The following is a 26529-nucleotide window of genomic DNA, read 5'->3' on the forward strand; positions in this document are numbered from 1 at the left end:
TCCTTGAGAGTTGCATGGCTTAAACTATTTCATTTTGATGAGAATATTCATGAGACATATTGAATACTTTTTGGTCACCTCTCCAATATGTGTATAAACTAAGTAAGTCTTATACTTATGCCACAGGAGGAAGCCTATTGAAAAGCTTAGTGTAAAGCTACATCCTTTATCATGTTTCAGAGTAACAGCCGTGTTAGTCTGTATTCGCAAAAAGAAAAGGAGGACTTGTGGCACCTTAGAGACTAACCAATTTATTAGAGCATAAGCTTTCGTGAGCTACAGCTCACTTCTTCAGATGTGAGCTGTAGAATCCTTTATCATGGTTCTCATTGGTTGACTGTGCAGAGTTATTGTAGTCTAAAGGTGCAAATTATAGCAAAATGTAGGGAGACTCTAAAATAATGATTGATCACTGTGACACTGCATCCCATATTCTTCATAATTATATTATTATGATTATGGAATAATTATGATGCATTTTATGCAAGACAGGTCATGCAAGATGTCATTGGAAAAGTTATGATTTGCTGAATACAATTATCCTATTAGTATGCATGTATTTTTGTATCTGAAGTTATGAATATTGACTATGTATCTGTATTTCAAATGTTGTTACACCCGGGTGATGCCCACTAGGAAAGATGCTTTCAGTCTAGATAGTGGGTGGGGAAGGGCCTATTTAGGGTAATAGATCCTTAGGAGAAGCTTATCCCTCACCTGGTGAGCCCTCCTGAGAATGCTCCAGACAGCCTGTAAGTAATGGTTGCTGTAACTCCACAAGGTCATGAGACCAAGCCACATGATTCTGGACTGACATTCTTGGGATGTCAGTATTTTTCCACAAACGGAGTTTGGGACAAAGGGTTCCTGCCATATGCTAAAGCTATATAAGGGAGGGAGTGACATCACTGGTTGTTCTTCACTCCCCACATGAGGACTCCTGGAGACACCTGAGGAACAAAGACTGAACTGGGGGAAATGCTGGACCGGCTGAAGTGATTTCTAGCCTGTTTGTGAAAGACCTGGTGATTCCAAGCTGTAAAGCCAGTGCAGCTTGTCCCTTAAGAATCTGTAGCTGTCAAGGTTCCTCCCCCACTCTGAACTCTAGGGTACAGATGTGGGGACCTGCATGAAAAACCTCCTAAGCTTATCTTTACCAGCTTAGGTCAAAACTTCCCCAAGGTACAAAATATTACACCCGTTGTCCTTGGACTGGCCGCTACCACCACCAAACTAATACTGGTTACTGGGGAAGAGCTGTTTGGACGCGTCTTTCCCCCCAAAATACTTCCCAAAACCCTGCACCCCACTTCCTGGACAAGGTTTGGTAAAAAGCCTCACCAATTTGCCTAGGTGACTACAGACCCAGACCCTTGGATCTTAAGAACAATGAACAATCCTCCCAACACTTGCACCCCCCCTTTCCTGGGAAATGTTGGATAAAAAGCCTCACCAATTTGCATAGGTGACCACAGACCCAAACCCTTGGATCTGAGAACAATGAAAAAGCATTCAGTTTTTTACAAGAAGACTTTTAATAACAAATAGAAGTAAATAGAAATAAAGAAATCCCCCCTGTAAAATCAGGATGGTAGATATCTTACAGGGTAATTAGATTAAAAAACATAGAGAACCCCTCTAGGCAAAACCTTAAGTTACAAAAAAGATACACAGACAGAAATAGTTATTCTATTCAGCACAATTCTTTTCTCAGCCATTTAAAGAAATCATAATCTAACACATACCTAGCTAGATTACTTACTAAAAGTTCTAAGACTCCATTCCTGTTCTGTCCCTGGCAAGAGCAGCATACAGACAGACACAGACCCTTTGTTTCTCTCCCTCCTCCCAGCTTTTGAAAGTATCATGTCTCCTCATTGGTCATTTTGGTCAGGTGCCAGCGAGGTTACCTTTAGCTTCTTAACCCTTTACAGGTGAGAGGAGCTTTCCCCTGGCCAGGAGGGATTTCAAATGGGTTTACCCTTCCCTTTATATTTATGACAAGCCTGCTTGTATCATTAGCCAGGGTGAGAATTTGCTCATTCCTATCCTGTCTTTCTAGAATCTTGGGCTTAGTTTGCGTTTTTGTTTATTTGCTAGGGAATCTGTTTTGATCTGTTTGCTCTCACTTAAAATCTATCTTTTGTAGTTAATAAGCTTGTTTTTGCTTTATCTAAACCAGTGAGTTTGAGTGAAATGCATGGGAAATTGTAGCTCCAGAAGCTTGGAATGGGCAACAGGGGGTGGATCACTTGATGATTACCTGTTCTGTTCATTCCCTCTGAAGCACCTGGCATTGGCCACTGGCGGAAGACAGGATACTGGGCTAGATGGACCTTTGGTCTGACCCAGTATGGCTGTTCTCATGTTCTTATGACCTGGGGTGAAATCTTGGTCCCATTGAAGTTTTTGCCATTGTCTCCAATGGGGCTAGGATTTCATTCTGATCCAGTCACCACCACAAGACCCTTCCTCTTAGTCAGGGCTGGTCATTATCTCACAAGCTCTTTGTGAACTTAGTTATAATTCTCCTTTCTCTTTAGGAGCTGTCCAGAAATTAAAAAAAAGCAACGGAGCTCTACTGTTCCACTGTTTAGGGTCACCTGAAAAATAATTTCAGGTATTTACAATAATGATAATCACTCAACAGCTGGTGAAGATCAGGTATGCACACACGTGATCACCTCCTGCTGTAACAATATGTTGTTTTCCCATTTCTGCTCACTGGGAAAAGCTTTCTTCTCTAAGAAGCACATGGGGTGGGAAGAGTGAGCCTTCTGGGATGACATTACTGCTCCATAAATATTGTACCAGATTAGTTAAAGTCAGCTCCATTTTATTCTATAACCGTCATATCACCAAGCATGTAAATCCAATATGGTCTGTTTCTCTAAACAACAAAGGTTGGAAGGAAAGAGCCAGTTCTTTCTCTGAAACTGTATACCTATGAGAATGCAGGCCACAGACCTGGCGCTTAACATCTTTCCCCATTAAGACTGAGATATAGTCACACAGTCTCGGGTCAGCACGAGAGGAATTATGAGTCTGACAGTTTTATTGCTGGTTATGGATTGCACAAACAGTACTGAAAGATTATCACTATGTGTTGCAGCTTTGATTCTTCTATCAGAGAAAAAGCAGTTTATGGTTAAAATAAAGTACCCAGCTGATAAAATCTTCACTAGGGCAGAAATAATACCATACACTAGGTCTGAAAGGGCATCAGTACTGAGCGTGGATGGTCAGAACAGAAGGGCAGGAAGAATTTAGGTTGTTTGGACTGAGGGGACTAACCAACCCACTGATGGCAATGGGGAGAAAGGAAAAAAACTTGTAAGAACATTGGGAAAAGGGGATCTAAGAATGGGTATCATGTTACAAGTATGGGCGTGACTATGCATATATATTGTGGGACCATCCATAGATTTTGTAGAGTTTATGGTTAGAGGGGCTCCTTATATCATCTAGTCTGACCTCGTGAATGACACAAGCCTTTAAATTTCTCCCACATACCCCTATATCTGGGTAGTGATCAATGGCTCCATGTCTAGTTGGCAGCTGGTATCAAGTGGAGTGCCCCAAGGGTCGGTCCTCGGGCAGGTTTTGTTCAATATCTTCATAAATGATCTGGAGGATGGTGTGGATTGCACCCTCAGCAAGCTTGCAGATGACACTAAACTGGGAGGAGAGGTAGATACGCTGGAGGGGAGGGATAGGATACAGAGGGACGTAGACAAATTAGAGGATTGGGCCAAAAGAAATCTGATGAGGTTCAACAAGGACAAGTGCAGAGTCCTGCACTTAGGACGGAAGAATCCCATGCACCGCTACAGACTAGGGACCGAATGGCTCGGCAGCAGTTCTGCAGAAAAGGATCTAGGGGTTACAGTGGACGAGAAGCTGGATATGAGTCAACAGTGTGCCCTTGTTGCCAAGAAGGCCAATGGCTTTTTGGGATGTATATGTAGGGGCATTGCCAGCAGATCGAGGGACGTGATCGTTCCCCTCTATTGGACATTGGTGAGGCCTCATCTGGAGTACTGTGTCCAGTTTTGGGTCCCACACTACAAGAAGGATGTGGAAACATTGGAAAGAGTCCAGCGGAGGGCAACAAAAATGATTAGGGGACTGGAACACATGACTTATGAGGAGAGGCTGAGAGAACTGGGATTGTTTAGTCTGCGGAAGAGAAGAATGAGGGGGGATTTGATAGCTGCTTTCAACTACCTGAAAGGGGGTTCCAAAGAGGATGGCTCTAGACTGTTCTCAGTGATAGCTGATGACAGAACAAGGAGTAATGGTCTCAAGTTGCAGTGGGGGAGGTTTAGGTTGGATATTAGAAAAAACTTTTTCACTAGGAGGGTGGTGAAACACTGGAATGCGTTACCTAGGGAGGTGGTGGAATCTCCTTCCTTAGATATTTTTAAGGTCAGGCTTGACAAAGCCCTGTCTGGGATGATTTAGTTGGGGATTGGTCCTGCTTTGAGCAGGGGGTTGGACTAGATGACCTCCTAAGGTCCCTTCCAACCCTGATATTCTATGATGACCCCAATGATTTTAATTGGACCAAGGCATTTCAGTTCTCAGGGGACTAAACTATTTTGTGCACAGACAGAACAGAAAAGACCAAGGTGCCACCAATTTAATTATGTTCTGTCTGATCTATCGAGTTAACATTGAACAACACACAGCTCTACTCATTACCAGGATACAATACAGATGTTAAAACAGGGGTAGTTGCAAGATTTCTGAGTATGTCAGACCTACTCTACCCTAGAAAAGCATTACCAGTAGAGCTATACCTCTGCGTGTAGACAGTGCTTCTATTAGCACAAAAGTTCTATACCAGCAGAAAGGTTTTTTAACCAGTATAACTGCAGCTGCACTAGGGCTTTTGTCAGTATAGAAAATCACAAAAATAAATAAATAGAATGACAATGGTGGTGTTATACCAGCAAACGTTTCTAGTGTAGATCTGGGCTTCATGAAAAGTCCATTCTTGGGGTGAGATCCTGGCTCAATGGCAACACTCCCGTAGACTTCAATGGGGCCAGCCTTTCAATCTTTGTCTCTAATTAGGGTGCGTCTACACAGGGATAAAAGACCTGTGGCATGGCCGCGGCTGTCTTGGGTCAGCTGACTCAGGCTTGGACTGCAGGGCTAAAAATTGCCGTGTAGATATTTGGGCTCGGGCTGGAGCCTGAGCTCTCAGACCCTGCCCCCTCACAGAGTCCCAGAGCTCAGACTTCAGTCTGTGCCCGAAGGTCTACGCAGCAATTTTTCAGCCCCATGAGCCTGAGTCAACTGATCCTAAATGGTTGGCCTAGGTATCTGTAGACATACCCTAAACGATGCAACTTTTGCTTCTTGGCACAAACAATTTTGGTATTCTTGAACAGATAAAAATGTGACATATTATTACGGGTTCCATTCATAGAAATATATAGTCATGCTTTAAAATTAAAGACTTGTGAAAAGACTGACTTTATCATAAAATCATGTAGGCTAGAGATGGAAAATTATCACCCGGTCATTTACCTGTTCAGTTGAGTATATTTTGTAGTCCCTAGTCCAGTTTCAATTAGAAATTCATGAGGCCGTTAAAGTCAGTTTAAATTCCATTCTGTACATGATGCTTCTCCATGAAGAGTCCACTGCTTGCAGTCTGCTTAAGAGTCACAGGGATAAAAAAGAAATAGAGAGTCATCTGCATACATACAGTGCACCTGGAACAGAGGTATGGATAACATTTAGCTATAGGTATGAGGATGCTAATTTTCACTTTGTAGAGTAGTTAAAATTTGCTGCAGCTGTAGAAATGTGCAACATTTTATTTGCCATTACTATTGTGATGGTTGAGATGTTGCTGTCTGATAAGAATTGTACTTGGTACATAAATCTTGGGGAATATGAAATTGTGTTTTGTATCTTATTGTCATATAGCATTAGACTGGTAAGAGATACTGATTTCATTTCAATGGTACTGGAGCCTACTAATATGGCACCAGTTGCTATTCCCTATATTTTGACTGAAATGTTCCTTTCAAGTCACTGCCCGTATAAAGATCTTTTTGAAATTAAATAGTTGAACATCCTGATCAGATTGGTAACATTTCAATGGAACAGCATCAGACCCTAAATGCATTGTTTAGGATCAGACATTTGGAACTCATAGCATTCTTTTCTTTAGATTTGGATGTAGCAACATGGCAGAAGCAATAACTGTCTTAATGTAAAATATATAGACTGTAAATAATAGAAATTTTATCTCCCCTCAGATTTATAATTTATACAGGTGCCAAAGAACACCCACAAACTGATCCACTGGAACCTGTTAAGCTTCCATGCAATTGTACCGTTTCAAATGGTAAACTTTATTTTTCATCTCAGTGACAATGTTTGAAACAGTGACACATGTAGAGCCTCAAATTTTAAGTGGCTCAAATTTTAAGTACCAGCATCGTTAGTTTGGAGACACTTGGATGTCTTGTTGCCAGCATTATTGATACAAGATCTTTTATAATGGTATCTTTGTGTTTCTGGCTTAAAAATAGGGGGAAAAGTTTTTCCAATATTTCTTTATGTAATACAGCATTTCAAAGATTATGAAAAACTAAGTCAAATTCTTAATTTAAAAATGAATAATTTTGCAACTTCTTGGCATTCCCCATTTTTCTTCTTTGGCTTGAAGATGCCTGACTCCAGTGACCAAATTCATATTTGATGGAACTGCAGTGATCTGTGCCCTGCACAGAGACTGAGCACAATCTGAGCCATAGTTTGTAAACCCTGGAAAAGGTTACTTGGGTTGAAGTGGCTATTTCATTTTGTAACATTTATTGTTCACTTATTATTTTTATTATTCAACTAATTTAATCTAATAAATCTGAATTAATGTTCATAACCAATGAAAAACCCCATTATTCTGTCCATGTTGTACTACTGGGGGAATTCTGCACCACTGCGCAATGCAGCATTTTGCTGAAATTAATGTTGTGCACAGAATTTCCTTTTGTCCCCACAGCTATTGGCTGCAGAACTGCTGGATGCCACTAGGGGCCACTGTGGGAGTGGAGGGAACTGCAGGGTTCCCAGCAGCTGCAGTTCCCAGCACACCCTGAAGGAAGATAGGCAGCAGCATGTAGGAAACTCCATGCACACCTGGACCCCAGCATCAGGCTGTTTCTCCTTCTGGATCCCTGGGCCCTGGGGGGTAAAGTGTGTGAGTGTCTGGTCTGGGAGGGGGGGGGGCATGGCTGTGCTCTGATGTGTAGGGGGTGTGAGTGTCAGGGCTCGGGGGGGGGCCTTGCATCTGGCCTATGGGGGGTAGGAGATGTGAGCATCTGGGCCAGGGGGGACCAGTAGCTGACTTCTGCGGGGGAGGGGGTATGAGTGTTTGGGTGGGGAGGGGGGGCACAGATGGGCTCTGAGTGGGAAGGGTGAGAGTGTCTGGGCCAGGGAGAGCCCCACAGCAGGCTCTGGGGGGAAGGAGAGTGCAAGTTTCTGCCCCCCCCCAGCTGGGCTCTGGGAGAGGAGGGAGCAGAGAAACAGGAACTGGGTTGTCGTAGACGTTTCTTTAACTCTCTACTCCTGGGGGAAATTTTGTGTGTCTGTATTGTTACAGGCATACTTGCTGACAGGTACAGTAACTCCTTACTTAATGTTGTAGTTATGTTCCTGAAAAATGCGACTTTAGGCAAAATGATGTTAAGCAAATCCAATTTCCCCATCAGGATTAATGTAAATGGGGGGGTTAGGTTCCAGGGATTTTTTTTTTTGGCCATACAAAAGACTATATTATATACAAACACACACACATACACCCACACACATCCCGTATAAGTTTTAAACAAACAATTTAATACTGGTACACAGCGATGATGATTGTGAAGCTGGGTTGAGGTGGTGAGGTCTGAGGGTGGGATATTTCCCAGGGAATGCCTTACTGCTAAATGATGAACTAGCATTCGGCTGAGCCCTCAAGGGTTAACTCATTGTTGTTAGTGTAGCTTCACACTCTACAAGGCAGCACGAATGGAGGGAGGGGAGACAGCATGGCAGACAGAGACAGAGACACAAACCATGTGTGTGAGAGAGAGACATGCTCATTTCCCCTTTAAGTACTCTGACCCCACTCTTAAGTACACTGCCTTGTTAAGTTAATCAGAAAGCTGAGACCACAGCTTCTGCCAGGAAGCTCCCTCCATCCTGAGCCCTGTAGTGTGTCCCCCCACTCTATGGAAGATGGGGTAAGCAGGGTGCAGGAGCAGTGGGGAAGGGGACACCCTGACATTAGCCCCCCTCTGGCCCCCACCCCTGCACAGCAAGCAGGAGGCTCAGGGATCAGCTTCAAGGCAGAAGGCAGGAGCAGCACATGGCAGTGGGGGGAGGGACAGCTGAACTGCCGGCAATGATAGCCTGCTGGGTGGCTGCTGCACAGGGAACTTAGGGGAGCAGGGAGCTGATAGGGGGCTGCCAGTCCACCCTGGTTCCAAGCCCCCACCAGCTAGCTGCAACAGGCTGCTCTTCCTGCAAGCAGAGGACAAAGCAGGTGGCTGCCAAATGACATTATAAGGGAGCATTGCACAACTTTAAATGAGCATGTTCCCTAATTGATCAGCAACGTAACAACGAAACAACGTTAACTGGGATGACTTTAAGTGAGAAGTTACTGTATATTGAAATAAATTACCAAAATAATTGACACTAGCGTGATTATGTAGTGTTATTTTGACAAATAATATTTGCAGAATTTTAAAATATTGTGCCCAGAATTTTTAATTTTTTGATGCAGAATTCCCCCAGGAGTAATGTTGGGCCTGATTTGCCACTGCCTTGCACCTTGTGTAGCCATTTACACCTGTGAAAAATGGGAGTAAGAGTCAATGAAGTTAAACTTGCATGTTTTAGAAATGTCTCGTTCCCATCCATTCACTGTAATGGAGCTGGGAAAAGAAGTGAATGTTTCTGGCTAAAAGCTCCAGGGAAATCATGATAAGAGGGGACAACTTTGTCAGGTCAGTTTAGGGAAGTAAAGATTAGGGAAGGTAAAGATTTAAACTCCTTCCTAAACCACTTCCTGTGTTTTAGGGAACATTGCAGAAAGCTGATGTCAAGCTACTAGACATGGAGCTCTATTTGAACCACTCTGATATAACCACATACATAAAACCACCTGCTATCACTGTTCTCCAATATCCATATAACTAAAAATGAGTTTAGAATTACAGTAGGGGATGGAGGAACAAGGTCAGAAAAAACAAAACCTTTCATTTTCCCCATCAACTTTTAACCCACTTTTTGAAACCAACCCTTTTCTATAAAGTTCTGAAAGAATTAGATACATTTTTTACACTTTCTGTTTTTAAACTATCAGAATTGTAAGCACCAAAATACTTCAGGAAAGGTTGTTTCCACAATATTTCTGTCCATAATGCAAAAAAAAATTACCAATTTTATAAGCTAAAACAATTGAGAGAGCTTGGATCAGACTTTGGTACATTTAGATATCCAAACCCACACTCCAAACACTTTTAGCTTCACTCATCACTAGCTCACTAAAAACTAATATAAAGCTGTTATTGACTTTGCTGTTGTAATAAATCAAGTAATATGACATAACAGAGTAAATATTTTAATTTTTTGTTCATAGTTTCTGTAGCTACATGTCAAAGTTAAAATGAGAAGTGGATTGTAAACAATACCAGATTCATCCCTATCTACAATTGCAGTTCATGGTGGTTTTTTTTCCCATTTAGGAAAAGATGCAGCAGTAAGACCTTTTAGGTTGCGTATTTTTGTGGCCTCAGAGTTTAAAGAGAATTTTTCTATACAATGAGACTATAATGAGGAGAAGAGAACAGGGATCAAGGAGGATAAAATTCAAACATTGATGTGGCCAACAGAGATATTGCACAGATTTAAAATGTCCTTGGAGATTAATGAAATTGTATGGAAAACGTATGTGAAATTACAATTTTCTTCTCCCAGGGAAGTAACAGGCGTTTTTAATTTTTATTCCAACCCCTATGACTGAAAAGAAAAGTAAAAAAAAATAAGTGAATAAATTAGTTAGGTGTACAGTGTTTAGCACTATGAAAAAAAATACTCCAATCTCCAATCTCTACACAAATATTTGTAGCTTCTATAAGAATTTCTCTTGGAGATTGTATCCTTCATCAAATAGCATGCCAAGTTACATACGCATTTGAATCTGAAACACCATTTGGCATAAAGTAAAGATACCATATATCAGAATTATTTCTGTTTGCACATTTACAGCTACTATTGGTGCAAAGTCACTTGAGCACACAGTGCTCACCAGAAATAAGCATTGTGGGAAACAATCCTCTCATTTTTCAGGAACTTTTACTCCTGTGTTTACCCCCCTTCAGCATGTTTCATTCTTCACTTTGGACTTGTCTTGACTAGAAAAGTACGTCAACTTAGAATGCATCTCTGAGGAGTGGTGTTAGCTAACACTATGTTGACCACAACTATGTAGTCAGCATAGACTGGGATAAATCATGTTCCACATCAGGGTATCTGTTGGTGAGTAAAGCTTATTGGGATCATAGTTTTCCCATAACCAGCTGACACCACAATGAATACAACTTGTCCTTGTCCACACCAATCACAACGTTCTGGACAACAGTGGGTTAGTTAAAACAACTCTTCAGGGCTGTGCTCTAACACATTGCGATATTCTAATAAAGACAAGCCTTTACCTGTGAGACTGAACATATTTATAAATCATTGAAATTAGACAGTTCTTATCTCATTAGATAATTTCCTTCATTCTTATGACTAATCAAGATTGTAATCTAGAGTATATATTTAAAATCTTTGTCCAGTCTAATTTCATATGACTGAAGCCATCCATCACTTCCCTCAGAACCATTTCTCATAGAATGCAAAGCAAAATCTTCCTACATTTCCCTTTGTTCAGTCACATCCCATTACTCTCACCTACACCATCCTCAGCAATGCCTTTCATACGTTGATATTAAAGCCTTCAAATACTGTTCTTGCACAGTCCTAAAGTCTTCTGGGTTGTCAGTGAGCCAAGCATGAGTCCCTCCATCAGTTTTGTTTCTCTTTTCTGACTTCCCTCCAGTTAGTTAGCATACTTCTAGCCTTGACAAGCCCCAAAATGAGTACAATATTCCACAATTAGTTTCTTTCAACAGTGGTTTGTGACAAGATGCCTCTGTGTCAAAAGCTACACATCACACTGGTTGTTTTGGCTATGAAATCACACTGTATGTTCCAATCTCCTTTACTGTATACTATCCTCCCTAATCCTAACGTTTTTTGAATGTCTGTGTCTTGGATTATTTTTCACCAGATGTATTAGCATGCATTTATCCAGGTGCAATTCATTTTGTTTTATTTATTGATACTTTTAATAGAGCTGGATGAAACTTTTTCCATCAACATATTGGTTTCACAGGAAATTTTGACAGGAAGGTTTAGCAGGCCCAGGATAGGGAGGAAGAGTATGGATATGTGTCCATACAAACCAGAATAACCTGCAAATTAGGATACTCACCTAAGGCACTTATTTAGACAGCGCAGAGGTTAGGCCCTGGGTCTACCTGATGAGTGCCTTAACCATCAGGCTACTATGGAGTCTTACTTGGCCTTGCTTTTATGAAAACTTTTTAAAGGTCTCAGTTTTGTTCCACATCAGAAAAAAAACCAAATTTTGAAACCTCAGTTTTTTTCATGAAACAGAATTTTTGGTGCCAGCCAGCCAGAATTTCTAACCTCCTTAGGTTCCTTTATTATTTCTCAGCCTGCACTGGTATTTGCAAAATTTTAACATCTGCAAATAAAATCAATGTGCTGCAATTCCTCGATGCCATTATTAAAAATGTTAAATGGCCTAACATTAGTGCAGGCAGAGAATTTTGAAACTCAGTTGAAATATATTAGGGTTTTTTGGTACAATTAATTCTTTATAAACACTTAGGGCCAAATACTACATTGATTCAGAACTTGTGCAACCCCACCGCAGACAATATAGTTACAAGGGGTGTAAATCAGTGCAGAATTTGGGTCAAATTTGTTAGGGTTCTGTTATCCTCTAGGCCCTGATTCTGTGTGGCTGTAGGTACCTTTCAGTAATACTTCATTGGAACGGGAGGGTGCTCAGCATCTTCCAGGATCGTACACTCGGGGCCAGACCTTTTAAAGGCATTTAGGTGCCTGAAGATACAGATAGGGACCTCACAGTATTTACAAAAGTGTCTAGATGCCTAACTCCAACTGATTTCAATAAGAGCTACATGCCTAGGCATACTTGAAAAACAAGGCACTTTACTTGTGATGGAAGCTGAGTGAGATTTTTTGACTAATTTTTTGGGCCAAAAAAGGCAGATTCAGCAACATCAAAACATTTAATGAATTAGTGTCAGTTTTACTGAATTGTTCATTCTGGAGGAAAAAAATAAACAACCAACTCAAATATTCAAAAAAAAGCAAAATGATTCATTTTGACCTTTTCAGATGGAATGTTTCAATTTCAGTTCAAAATGACTTAGTTTCAAAATGTCCTTTAATTTTTATTTTTAAAAAACACAATCTCACAAATGAAACAAAACATTTCAATCCAGGTTGAATGAAATATTTAGTTCAACCCAAAATGAAATTTGTTGGCTTTTTGATTTATTGAAAATTTCAGTCTTTTGTTCACCCCAAAATTATTTTGTTTAGATTTTTCAGAATTGTCAGTGAACCAAAAACCTCTGTTATTTGCACAGATCTACTTGTAATATTTTTTCCATTATTTAATAAGGTCTGAAGTTAGATTTACCTGGAGGTAAATACCAGGATTTTCTCTTATTCTCCTCTTTATATTTGCTCAGTCCTAGCAAGCTCTGGCTCCCAGAGTGGGTTCTGCTTTGGTTTTTTTCTGTCTTTAGGAGATGGAAATGGTCAGAACATTTATTTTAAAGGTTTATTGATTTATAAAAAATAAATATATTTAAGTCACTAGATGTGTTTCCCAACCTGTTCTCAAACACAGTTCAGAAATTATAAACAGTTCAAGTTCACCCCTTTCCTTGGGTTCAGTTTTGTTAACATAGAAGTTAACAATAAGATAAAGTTGTTCTCCAAGGTTCCTCCCTCTGAACGGCTCAGCCTACATCCTTGATCTTCTGACTATGTTAGGGTGACCAGATGTCCCGATTTTATAGGGACAGTCCCAATATTTGGGGCTTTTTTTATATGGGCTCCTATTACTCCCCACCCCCATCCCGATTTTTCACACTTGCTATCTAGTCACCCTAGACTATGTCTTTAGATTTCAGACTCAATGGATCACTGGATCAGCAGAACCTAACATTCCCCAGCAGGATAAAACCATTCCCCTACTGGATCACTGGATCAGCAGAACACACTTAACATTCCCCAGCAGGATATAAACAATGAAGTGTTTCAGGCGAATACTGCAAGTCCATTGATCATACATAAAATATATACATATGTTACCAGTACTTGACAGGAGGAATATTATCTTTGTCATCTGAGATTACATGGTAATATGAACATTTTATATTGAGTATCCAATGTTTTAAAAAAGTATTTTATTCCTCTCTATTGAAATTCTAACTTGCTGAAAGGAAAACATCCCATAACATGATACCCCACAAACAAGGAGTGCTAACACAAGCAAACATTTACACATTGACCACTTTTAATTTGATAGATACAGAAAAGTATTCAATTAGTTGTTGAAAGTGGCATAGAAAACTGCAAAGTAAAAGTCTCAGCAGGAAGAACTGGTTTGTTGTGCATGGAGATTAGCAGATGGAGACTTGTTGAGGGGTCCTGAGAAGTCACTGTTCAAATATCGTGGTAGGCTCACCATCTTTGGGATGTAAACACCTTCCAAGAGGCTCATGCTGCAAATACTTAAGAGTATAAGAGAAAGTCATGTTTGTAATATTCACATAATTCTTATAGCATTGCCAAACCATTGGTAATCTCAATTTATTTAACCTAACAAAATTTGTGACCTCCAGAAGGGTACTAGTTCATTGAACATTGCTTGGCTGACCTGAGATAGAGAGAAAAAAAAGAGAGTAATTTTCTTGTGTGTTCATGCTGGCTGTTAACAACTACCTTTTATTATAGTTATCTAGATTCATTAGTTGACTAGTAGCCCCCCCAATAACAATTAAAATCCACATTGTATTTAAGCCAATTCCAACGGTGGACTCTAGCCAAATAAATTGGATTTTAAGTCATTCCCCCAGAAGGTGCATGAATGTACCTCTGCTGTCATGAAACTTCCAACATTTTTGGCTGTCATCCTGAGAAGTCTTCTTGGATTCCAGTACATTCTGTAAATTATTTTATGTTTTTGGATTTGCACCATTATAAAATATAATTCCATCTGTTTTATTGACTGTGTTATGCTACTTATGTTGAACTAGTACCTTCTCTCTCCTTTGACTAGTACATTACTGTAGTTCACACCGGTTTTGTACCCCTACTTGTTTTTCACTATTTTTTCACTTGCACCTACATCAGTGATTTAGATAATGGTATACAGAGTACACTTATAAAGTTTGCAGATGATACCAAGCTGGGAGGGGTTGCAAGTGCTTTGGAGGATAGGGTTAAAATTCCAAATGATCTTGACAAACTGGAGAAATGGTCTGAAGTAAATAGGATGAAATTCAAAAAGGACAAATTCAAAGTAGTACATTTAGGAACGAACAATCATCGGTACACATACAAAATGGGAAATGACTGCCTAAGAAGGAATATTGTGTACAGGGATCTGGGGTCACAGTGGACCACAAGCTAAATATGAGTCAACAGTGTAACACTGTTGCCAAAAAAGCAAACATCGTTCTGGGATGTATTAGCAGGAGTGTTGTAAGCAAGACGAAAGAAGTAATTCTTCCGCTCTACTCCGTGCTGATTAGGCCTCAGCTGGAGTACTGTGTCCAGTTCTGGGCACCATATTTCAGGAAGGATGTGGACAAATTGGAGAGAGTGCAGGGAAGAGCAACAAAAATGATTAAAGGTCTAGAAAACATAACCTATGAGGGAAGATTGAAAAAAAGGGTTTGTTTAGTCTGGAAAAGAGAAGAAACTGAGGGGAGACCAAATAGTTTTCAAGTACATAAAAGGTTGTTACAAGGAGGAGGGAGAAATTTTGTTTTTCTTAACCTCTGAGGATAGGACAAGAAGCAATGGGCTTAAATTGCAGCAAGGGAGGTTTAGGTTGGACATTAGAAAAAACTTCCTAACTGTCAGGATGGTTAAGCACTGGAATAAATTGCTTAGGAAGGTTGTGGAATCTCTATCATTGGAGATTTTTAAGAGCATGTTAGACAAACGCCTGTCAGGAATGGTCTAGATCAGCGGTCCCCAATGCGGTGCCCATGGGTGCTATGGTGCCCGCTGGGGCAGTTGTGTGTGCCTCCAGGACACCGCACCGCCAAAATGCCGCCGCTGAGCGTGGCCGCCAGAGAACCACCCGCCGAAATGCTGCCAAGAAGCATTGCTGTTTCTCGGCGGCATTTGGCGGTGATGCTTCTTTCCGCTGCCGTTTCTCAGTGGCATTTCGGCAGCGGGGTGTCTGGCACCTGCCACAGTCTTCTGGGAATAGGAATGTGCTATTCCCACAGAAAAGTTGGGGACCACTGGTCTAGATAATACTTAGTCCTGTCATGAGTGCAGGGGACTGGACTAGACCTCTCAAGGTCCCTTTCAGCCCTATGATTCTATGATATTGACTTTCTTATAACTAACATGTAACATGGCATCAGTTGTCAGCTGCTTCATTTGTCTATATTACACCTCTTATATATAATACAAATAATGATATTTCTTTCTATCTAGCTACTTATTTGGCTGCCATCACCACAGTATCTGAGTACATATCAGAGAGTTCTTCTGTTCAAAGAGCATTTTGTATATTCTAGGAAAATTCTGCTTCCCATTATTCTGGTGTAAATCTATAGTGGCTTCTTTAAAGGCAGTGGTTTTACTCTGAATCTACACCTGTGTAACTGGAAAAAAGCAGATGGGGACAGAACTTGCCCATATTTTGCAGGGCTGCAGGATCCATTCACAAATTCTATGTCGGGACAAATGCTCTGCTCTAAGATTAGCATCCAGAGGAAATGCTCCATTGCCTTTCCTTGCGGGGCTCTGTTCCTTTGGCAGGAGGTTTATTTGAATAAACTGAAACTTTCTCATAGACCATTTACCACCTTCATTTTTGTTGTGCCTTAGTAGGGCTGGTCTAGAAGTGCAAAAGCACCATTTGTAAACATTTGTCCAATTTTTAAATGCTATTTGAAACCACATTCATAATCTGTTATTCACTATAGCTGGTTGAAAATTTTTGAATGACAAGTTGTTTCACTGAAAAATGGCCTTTTCCCAAAAACAAAACTTTTATCATTATCAAAATTTTCTTTTATTGGGAGTAAAGTTTAACTATTCATTTACAACTATTTGTCACATATAATTGGTATTCTTTTGTTTACAATTTTTTAGTCTTCCAGTCAGGAAACAGAAATAATGCTATGTAACTCGGATTACCAACCATACACCTTGGATAATGAAGGATGAATATTCAAAGCAAATAGGATAAAGACACTCCAGAGGCTGAGGCATATTTGCATATATTATTTGGCAAATATCTGTGAATAATAAATACACTTGTAAAAAGTAGACTTGGTTGGCAAATGTTTTGCAAAGAGAAAAAAGGATTAAATTAATCTGATGATGTATTAGTTATGAATGATTTGACTAGCTCAGCTCCCTGAGCTCATTTCTCCCCTTCTCTAACCTGGCTGAGTTCTGCCTCATTATATTCAGTCTATCACAAGCCAAGTTGCTCTCTCAGCTCCCACACAGGGCTTCTAAACTCTGTTAAACAAGTCAGTAGCCAACTTTAAAAATTCTTAGCACTATATTTTCTGCAACACCACATCTGAAAGCATAAAATCTCAGCTTGCCTAAGAACACCCTTAATAATAACTTACTTCTTTGCTGCCTTCTGGCTGGCTGCTAAGGTCACCTAATTATTTTGCTTAGAGCTGGTCAAAATTTCCAACTGCCAAAAAATTTTGTTGAAAAATGTTGTTTTTGTCTAATGTATTCCTTTTCCAAATAAACTTCAAATAGAAAATTGACATTCTTTTTCATTTTTCAGAATTTTTGTGGAGAAAAAAAATTCACTTTCTCACTTTTTAACTTGGGGTCGATTTTTTCCCACTGGAAAAAAGGAGAGGAAAAGTAAAAAAGCAAGTTTTGCCCTCCACTTTCTGTCCTCCCCCCTCCTCTTTTTTCAGTGGGGGGGGAAAAAGGAGGAAAAATTAAAATAATAAAGTGGGATTTTTCTCACCAAAATGAAATGGAAAATGTAGTGAAAAACATTTATCAAAATTAAAAATATTTTAAAAAAATTAGTCACAAAACATAATTATCTTTTTTCAATCAGTTGTAAATTTTGCTGTACTGTTTTTACCCTTGATCTCTGTTATCCCATGAGCTGCTAAGCATCCTAAACAACCAATATTGGGCTCTTAGTCATTTAGACCCAGAGTCTGAAAGGGTTTTAGGTGCCTTACTCCCATTGGAGTTAAGCACCCAAGTTCTTTTGAGAATCTGGGCTTTACTGACATTCATCCACTCAGCATCTAATTACCACTCACATCAAAAGCCCTTTATATTAGGGCCTGGTCCAAAAGCAACTGGCTCCATCCCTATAGCTGGTGCAGATAACTTCCCCCCGTGTGCTGCAGGGTTTGTACAGGGGCAAAACAATGCCCCCACCTGCTCCACATACCTGCTCTACCCATTCCCTACTTACCTGTGTGTGAAGGGGAGGGCAGCCCTGACTTCTTCACTTCTTCCACTGCTACCGATGTGCCACAATGGGAGTAAGGATATCACAATTGGACCCTGAATATTTCCTGTTTAATTTATTCAGGTTTTTTTTTTTTGTAAATAGCCAAGCTGGTGTCCTATTTTTTGTCCCCTCCCTGCCACACACCCTTTGTAAACTTTGTTTAAATTTGCTGAAGGCTTGTGAGCACAGCACATTTGAAAAACCATTTTTTGTTTTAACATGATCTTGCATAACAGGCTGCTTTCCCCAAGCTTCCTCAGCTGTAATAATAATTGAGAGTGCTTAAGAATACTCCGGTGATGTTCTCAAAAAATGAACACGACAGTGTCTGAAGACTGTAGCTGCTGATTCTTCATCCTTCGTAATTTGACATTCCACCTTCTTGTCTGAGCTAGCTCCGTGTGATAAATGAAAGCAATGTTTAGACAGTGATCTATGTCAATCATAGGATGAAAGCGACAGTGCAGGGCTACATTTAAAAGTGACTTCCAAAAAGCCGTGTACATGATAGAATGACAATTTGAGAGTGAAACAGGTACATTTTCAGGCCCCTAAAACCACAGTTACATGTAATACAGGGTGTTTTTCTAAAGGCATTATTAAGTTCACAAATAATGTATTTTAAAGACCTGTTATAGAGGAACAGTCTGGGAAGTAATGGGTTAAAGAGCCTTTCAGCTCGTGGGTACTCATTCAAATCTAGCCCAGGCTTGAAGGTGACTTAGAGTGCTTACCAACTGACAGCTGTTTATTGACCTACAGTATGTCAGACATGTTGGTGGTCTTGGTCCAATTGCTAATGAGAGAATGTTCACGTCACACACATACAAACACCCTCTGCACATCCCCATTGGAACTGGCCCGAAGGGGCACCCTTACTGACAGCCTTAGCAGAGGGATGCTGGGGATTAATGGGCAACTCTCATGAGGAAATAAGGAATAAAAACGAACATACCTAGGAATGTGACGATGTTATTTCAGTCGAATGTCAGCCATCCAGGTTTGTCTTGTTAGCATTTGATTTCACCCTAAAGAGCATCTAATTGTTTATTAAATGACCTTGGTGTTCCTGCCCCTGTAACCCTGTCTGGCAGGCCACTGCACACATTTATTATTCTCTGAATGAAAATGTGCTTTCCAACATCTGTTCTGTGTTTGTTTTCCTTTAATTTCCTTTAACTCCCCTCCCCCCACTCCCCAGATCTCTCATCTGTGCTGGTCTGAACAGAGTAATATGGGCTGATGTTAATACAGGACTAATTATCTTGGGCTTTACCTCTGCTATGGTGCAACCTTCTTGCCTCTCTGTGCCAGGCCAGCAAAGTGGATGAATGCAAAGGGGAGGGGGGAAACAGGACTATGCATCTGCCTCCTCCCTGCCCCCTTTGCGGGAGATGCATCCCCAAGGCAGCAGCTTGGTGTCCTGCACTCCCCCAAGAGTCATGAGTCTATTATCCCTTGTGCTGGCATGGGGAGGGTAGTGTTTGCCGAGGCTCCTTGCTCCCATACCAGCACTGCATGACTGTGTAAGGATCTGGTGCAATGCAGCTCATACTGTCCCTTGTGCCTAATCCCAAACAGGGCTAGCTCACAGGAAAAACAGTCTCCCTCTTTAACAGAATGTCATGTGGTTTTATAAAACCTGTGCTGTGTTTTTAGACAGCATTATGGACAATCTACAGGGTGTTTAACAGGTCCAAAATGCACTAAGGAGTCAGTGCTCTTCAATGGGTTTAAAATAAACAATTGTCCTTCTTACCAGCACAGCCAGTATCAGTGGTTATGAACTACAAATCCCAAACCCTTCTAATTAGTACTCTAATGAAATGGCCTGGCTATTTCAGGGAGATTTATTGCATCAGTACACTCAGATGCTTGTAGTGAACAAGGAACCTACAAAATGATGCGGTTTATCAGTGGTAAACGGCAGACACCAACAAACACTCAGGAATAAACAAGGACACCTACTAACAACCAAAAGAACAAGAAATGCACTGGACAGGACACTTCAAAGAACTGCTGAACAGGGAGCCACCTAAAGAGGAAGCAAACATACAGGAGGCAGAAGAAGATCTTGATATCAGCACAGACACCCCAACTAAGGAAGAGGTCATTCAAGCCATCAAATCCCTAAAAAAAGGGAAAGCTCCTGGCAAGGATAACTTGAATGCAGAATTGTTCAAGGTAAATCCTAAATTCATAGAATCATAGAATCACAGAATATTAGGTTGGAAGAGACCTCAGGAGGTCATCTATCCAACCCCCTGCTCAAAGCAGGACTAACCCCAACTAAATCATCCCAGCCAGATCTTTGTCAAGCCAGGCCTTCAAAACCTCTAAGAATGGAGATTCCACCACCTCCCTAGGCAGCCCATTCCAGTGATTCACCACCCTCCTAGTGAAATAGTGTTTCCTAATATCCAACCTAGACCTTCCCCACTGCAGCCTGACACCATTGCTCCTTGTTCTGTCATCTGCCACCACTGAGAACATTGGAACCCCCCTTCACATTCCATTCACATTGGAACCCCCCTTCAGGTAGTTGAAGGCTGCTATCAGATCCCCCCTCATTCTTCTCTTCTGCAGATTAAACAAGCCCAGTTCCCTCAGCCTCTTCTCATAAGTCATGTACCCTGCCATTTTGTACCCAGTCATTTTCGTTGCCCTCCTCTGGACTCTCTCAAATTTGTCCACATCCTTTCTGTAGTGGGGGGCCCAAACCTGGACGCAGTACTCCAGATGTGGCCTCACCAGTGCCGAATAGAGGGGAATAATCACTTCCCCTGCTGGCAGTGCTCCTGCTAATGCAACCCAATATGTTGTTAGCCTTCTTGGCAACAAGGGCACACTGCTGACTCATATCCAGTTTCTCGTCCACTGTAATCCCCAGGTCCTTTTCTGCAGAACTGCTGCTTAGTCAGTCCCCAGCCTGTAGCAGGGACTGATTAGCAGCATAGAGCATATCCTGGCCCCTCTATTTACATCAGTATGGGAAAGGGAAAAAGTGCCAGATGAGTGGACCAGTGGGGTTATAGTGAAGATACCAAAGAAAGGAACTCTCAGTGATTGTAATAAGTGGTGTGGTATCACACTTTTACCTGTGCCAAGCAAAGTATTGTGTAAGATCATAGTCAAGCGTATATCAGAGGCAGTTGATAGTGTTATCAGAAAAGAGCAAGCTGGTTTTTGGAAAGGGCATGGGTGCACAGGCCAGATCTTCACTCTACGAAACGTAATAGAACAGTGCTTAGAATGGCAATGGCAATTCTACATAAATTTCATAGACTTTGAGAGGCTTTTGATAGCATTCACAGGACCAGCCTATGGCTCATTCTGCAGGCATATGGAATATATTTCCGTATAATCAATGTCATCAAAAGCTTCTATTTCAACTTTACATACAGTGTTGACCACAGTGAGCTCAGTTTTGAAGTCAAAACAGGAGTATGTCCGGGGTGTATCATGTCTGCAATCCTCTTCAACATTGCCATCGACTAGGTAACGCGGCATACAACAGAAGACATGACAAGAGGCATAAAATGGACACTCTTCTCATCCTTGAAGACCTGGACTTTGCAGATGATGTCACTCTCCCATCACATACTCAACACCATATGCAAGAAAGAACAACTGGACTCAATGCATTCAGCCAGCAAATTGGACTGAAAATCAACTGCAATCAGACAGATATCATGACCTTTAATATTGCCTCACCATCAGCAGTATGGATAGAGGATTATGTTCTCACCAATGTAGAAAGAGCTTAAATACAGTCAGGAAATCATCAAAATACAACACCAAAACGAAACTCAAGCTTTATCAGAGCTGTGTACTTTCAACACTACTGTATAGTGCAGGATGCTGGGGAATGAGAAAGTATGACATGTCCAAACTGTCTTCATTCCATACAACCTGCCTCAGAAAAATCCTCCATATCTTTCGGCCCAGAACAATCTCAAACCAAGATCTATTGACACAGTGCAGCCAAAAGGATCTGAGCACAGTCATTGCCAGGAGGCATTGGAGATGGATCGGTCATGGGCTTCGGATGGAAACTGATTCCATCATCAGAGTAGCAATAAGATGGACACCTGAAGACAAGCAAAAATAAGGCTGCCCAAAAACAACATGGCAAAGAGCTGTGGAAGCTGAGCTTTAAAAACCTGGGGCACAGCTGGGGAATCAATGAAAGACTTGCCAGAAACAGACAGGAGTGGAGGAGCTTCGTCACTGCCCTAAAGGCCAGAGGTGTAATAGGAACATGAGGTGATGAAACACTCAGATGGGTGCAAAACCAAAACCACAGATCTGAGCACCCCAAACACTGAAGGGAATGTGGTTGCCAACACTCCAGGGTTGTCCTGGAGTCTCCAGGAATTAATCTTAATCTTTGATGAAAGATTATGTCATGTGATGAAAGCTCCAGGAAGCCTCCAAGAATACCTCCAACCAAAATTGGCAACCCTAGATGGGAAAGGAGAGGGTGTAAAGGTCATATCCAGGGCTACATCCCCCATCCCTGCCAGCACCTCCCTAATAGAGATATTGGAAAGGAAGAATGCCCTTAAGGAATTTCTCTCTCATTATTCCACTGAGGGTGAGGTTTGCCTTTCTGCAGAATAAGCCATGTATCCAGGGAGCTGCATGAGATTAGTGCCATGCATGCAGAGGCCTTGTGCCCTGAGACCAACTCTTGAGTTCTGGTGTACCTTTCCCCACTCCATGTTCCCTGATCCACCTGACTCTAAAGGTGTGTTATCTTTCCCAGATAATCTCTGCTAGGCTAGAGGGAGGTTTGTGCTCACCCCGCCATCTCGACCCCTTAGCCAATAGCGAAATGCATATTCCTGACCCCTAGCCTAACCAGTCCAGGCCCTCCTCCATCCCTGTGGATCATATCCTCATGGAGAATCCTCCAAAGAAAAAGAGAGTGCTGCCAAGGACCCAGCTAGCCACCGAGTCATTTTGCATGGACAAGGAGACACTATCCTACAGAAGGTGCTCTCAACTCATGGATCAGAATGGCACAACCTGGTCCTCAGATCTGAATCCAACATTTGTGATTTGCCCTGAACTCAGGACCTGAATGTTGCCTCGTGAACCCTTCACTATTTACACACTGGAAATAACAGGTTACAATAGCTACAGGGTGGTTTTATTAAAACCTTCTCTGAGAAAGCTTTCCCATTCTAACAAGAATGACATTCATAAGACCCATGCCTCCCAAATCCACTTGCAACCAAACACCCCCAAACTAACATAGGAACCAAACAAACAAAAAGAGTAATTCTACCGCAAGCAGAGTTTTATACCTGAAAAAGTAAGAAGAGTCAGAGTGGCTAAGAAGTTCACTGAGAACTTGCTATTGCCAATCTACTTTACATGAAAGATGCTCAGATACCATGGTGATAGGTGACAACAACTCCCCCCGCCTCAAGAAAGGTAGGTTTGCATTAATATAATGCTTCTTATGTTCAACAGCTAGGGCCATTCAACACATAGAGATTCTCTTGTGCTCCTTACCCCAGAATCTGGATGACAGCTCTATTCTGAATGCCCGCCTGCATCACGAGCTATAACCACTTTAAACTCCAAAAATTACAAATGGTTCATGTCTTGTTCTGAATGTTTTTAAAGCTATCCTTTGGTGCCCTTTTCTGTTTATGCTCTCTGTATTAGGTGGACTCCAGTAATGTGGGTAACTGAGCTACATTAATATTCTATTACTCATTAAAAACCTATGCAATTAGCCTCTTATTAGGAAGTTCAGACAGTGAAATGCTACTTAGCTACTGTTACAACTTAGGTTGGTACCTTCAATACATGAAATTAAATGGATAGTCTCCTTTGGCCTATTTCTTTTCCATTTTACTTGTTGGGCCCAGTCCTGATTGCAGATTGCAGGTGTGCATTGCTGAGTCCCTCATTAACCCAGAAATGGTGCTTAGGCATGCATGCCCTGTAGACGTTTTATAAGATATGAAGTGGTGCACCACACTGAGTTTATATATTATTTAATGGTGCAGTGACCATAACTGAATATACCGTGGACTTCTCGTAGACATATGTAGCCCCACCCAAACTTTCTAGACATATGTTTTTAGGCTGTCACTATACACCAGCTTTGAAAAGAGTCAATTCTCAGCATCATAAAGACATTTCAAGTCTACTGTTTCTCAAAGGTCCCTTTCAAATCCTTCTGCTTTCATTTAGTTTCCTTCATTTGTTAGGCTTGAGCCAAGTGTATGTTCATTTACTTTTGTCAATGTTAAATTTTATTTGCCACATGGCAGCCCAGTTACAGAGCAGACCCAGCTCCATTTCTTGCTCCCTCATTTCATTAATCAGTGAATACCAGCATACAGTTTTCAATCTGTCTCAGTCATTTATATAGATTAAAAACAGCCGAGGACTGTTGTGGGGAGAATTCCCCACAGCTGGGTGGCTTGTCTTACAGGTAATTGCTTTTCGCTTTGTTTGTTTTTGTAGTCACTGCATTCTCCATTTGCATGTCTATAGATTCATAGATTTTAAGGCCAGAAGGGATTATTAGATCATCTCATCTGACCTCCTCTATAATACAAGCCATAACATTTCATCCAGTTACTTCTGTATTGAGCCCAATAACTTGAGCAGATCTGGTCCAGTTTTTTTCCCTTACCAGAACACTCTTATGAAGTTATTATGAATTAATTTCAGTAGGAATCCTATAAAATTCCCACACAAAGCTCTACAGTTTTCAGGCCTTTTTTATTGTCATAATATTTGGAACTTATAAGTGCCAACACTTACATATAAATATGAGCACTAAACTTCTGTATAAATATGTTTTCTTTCAAAGCCCTATACTTATATTAATTAATGCATCCTCATATCTCACAATGTGGGTGAGCATGTATTTCTATTTTTTGCAGATTATTGATGATAGCTCCGTTTTTGTAGATGGAGAAGACGAGTTTAAGGACTAAGACCCACATCCTCAAAAGTATTTAGGCATCTATGTCCCACTGATTCCAATGGGAGTTGGGTACCTAAATACCTGTGAGGAACTGGACCTAAATTTTCAAACTTGATTGTCAAACACTGATGCCTAAAATGCCTTACCAGTTTGCTATGTAACATTCTTTTAATATTAAACTCAATCTACATAGTAAGATCATAACTCTCTCTGTGTGTCACACTGAAGCATAGAATGTTTGTTGAGTCAATGTGAAGAGATGGGAACAGCTCTAAGCATAGTTGAGAGCTCTTTGTATATAGAATATCATGCAGTTGACTCATCACAGTGGTTCATGGTGTATCATCCAATTTTTAAGTTCTCAGCCATTTTGACTTTACAAATTACACCTGTGTGTGCAGCTAAAGTAAGGCATGTATCTATGCCATGCCAAGACCATTGTGATAACAAAGGTAACTCAACCAGTCACCAACCTTACTTACTCTGCAGCTAATTTGTATTCAACAGTTTCATTGGTTGTATGATGGAGACTGCACAGATGGTGATTACTTGGCCCCACTGGCACACCCATGCAACAACATGGGCTTTCAGCTACTAGTGTTTAATTTAATACACCAGTGGGAGGTTATTGGCCTGATTTTCCTCTTCCACCAGAATAAATAAGGACAACTCAATTAAAATTAGTGTAATCAAACTGGTATAAAACTAGTGTTAAAGATGTTAGAATCAGATCCGTAAAAACTCCCATTGGTTTCAATGGGCTAGGATTTCATCCTAAAAGAATGCTGCTTTGTATTAGAAGACTACTTCCAAAGATCTTAGATTATAAGGTGCTGAAGGTATAATGGATAATGTTTTAATTTGGGTTAGGGATCCAAAAGAACACAGTAATGGACGTAGGCAAGTTTTGCAAAAGAGCAGGAGAGAAACTGATTGTTCCAGCAACACTGAGAAAAACAACAACCAATTGTTATAATACATAGTACTCAGCTAGATGTTACAACATGTAAAGAAAGGGCAAGAGAGCTTTTGATTCCAGTCTGAGATGAGTGCTCAGATATGAGATATAAATCAGTGTGATATATATGATCACTTCTCAAAAGCAAACGTAAGAACCAATGTGAGATTGTGAATTCCGTGACAGATCATGGTAAACGATAGAAAGGGGAGGGGATCTGAATTTTATGAAGAAACCTTTTGGTATTTACTGGTTACTACTGTCATTTAATGGAAGTTTCAAAACAACAAAATACAGTGATTATTCATATTAAATTAACTCACAGTATGCAAGGAATGGAATACCAGAGGTTCTGGTTGCTGAAAATTGACCCTAGAATTTTAATAATTTGCTAAGATCTACCAGTCTGAGCCCTTATAACTTATACATAGGTTAGCAAGATGTTTTGAGAAACCTATTCATACAGTGAAAAACTCACATAAAGGAAGCTAAACATAATTTGGATTATAAAGTCCTCAGGAGAGAAATGGTTTCTTTCTCTTTGTTTGTACGGTGTCTACCTAACCCAATCTTATTTAAAAAAAAAAGGAGGACTTCTGGCACCTTAGAGACTAACAAATTTATTTGAGCATAAGCTTTCGTGAGCTACAGCTCACTTCATCGGATGCATTCAGTGGAAAATACAGTGGGGAGATTTATATACACAGAGAACATGAAACAATGGGT

This window comes from Lepidochelys kempii, chromosome 2 (assembly GCF_965140265.1).
Source record: "Lepidochelys kempii isolate rLepKem1 chromosome 2, rLepKem1.hap2, whole genome shotgun sequence".
Lineage (NCBI taxonomy): Eukaryota > Metazoa > Chordata > Testudines > Cheloniidae > Lepidochelys > Lepidochelys kempii.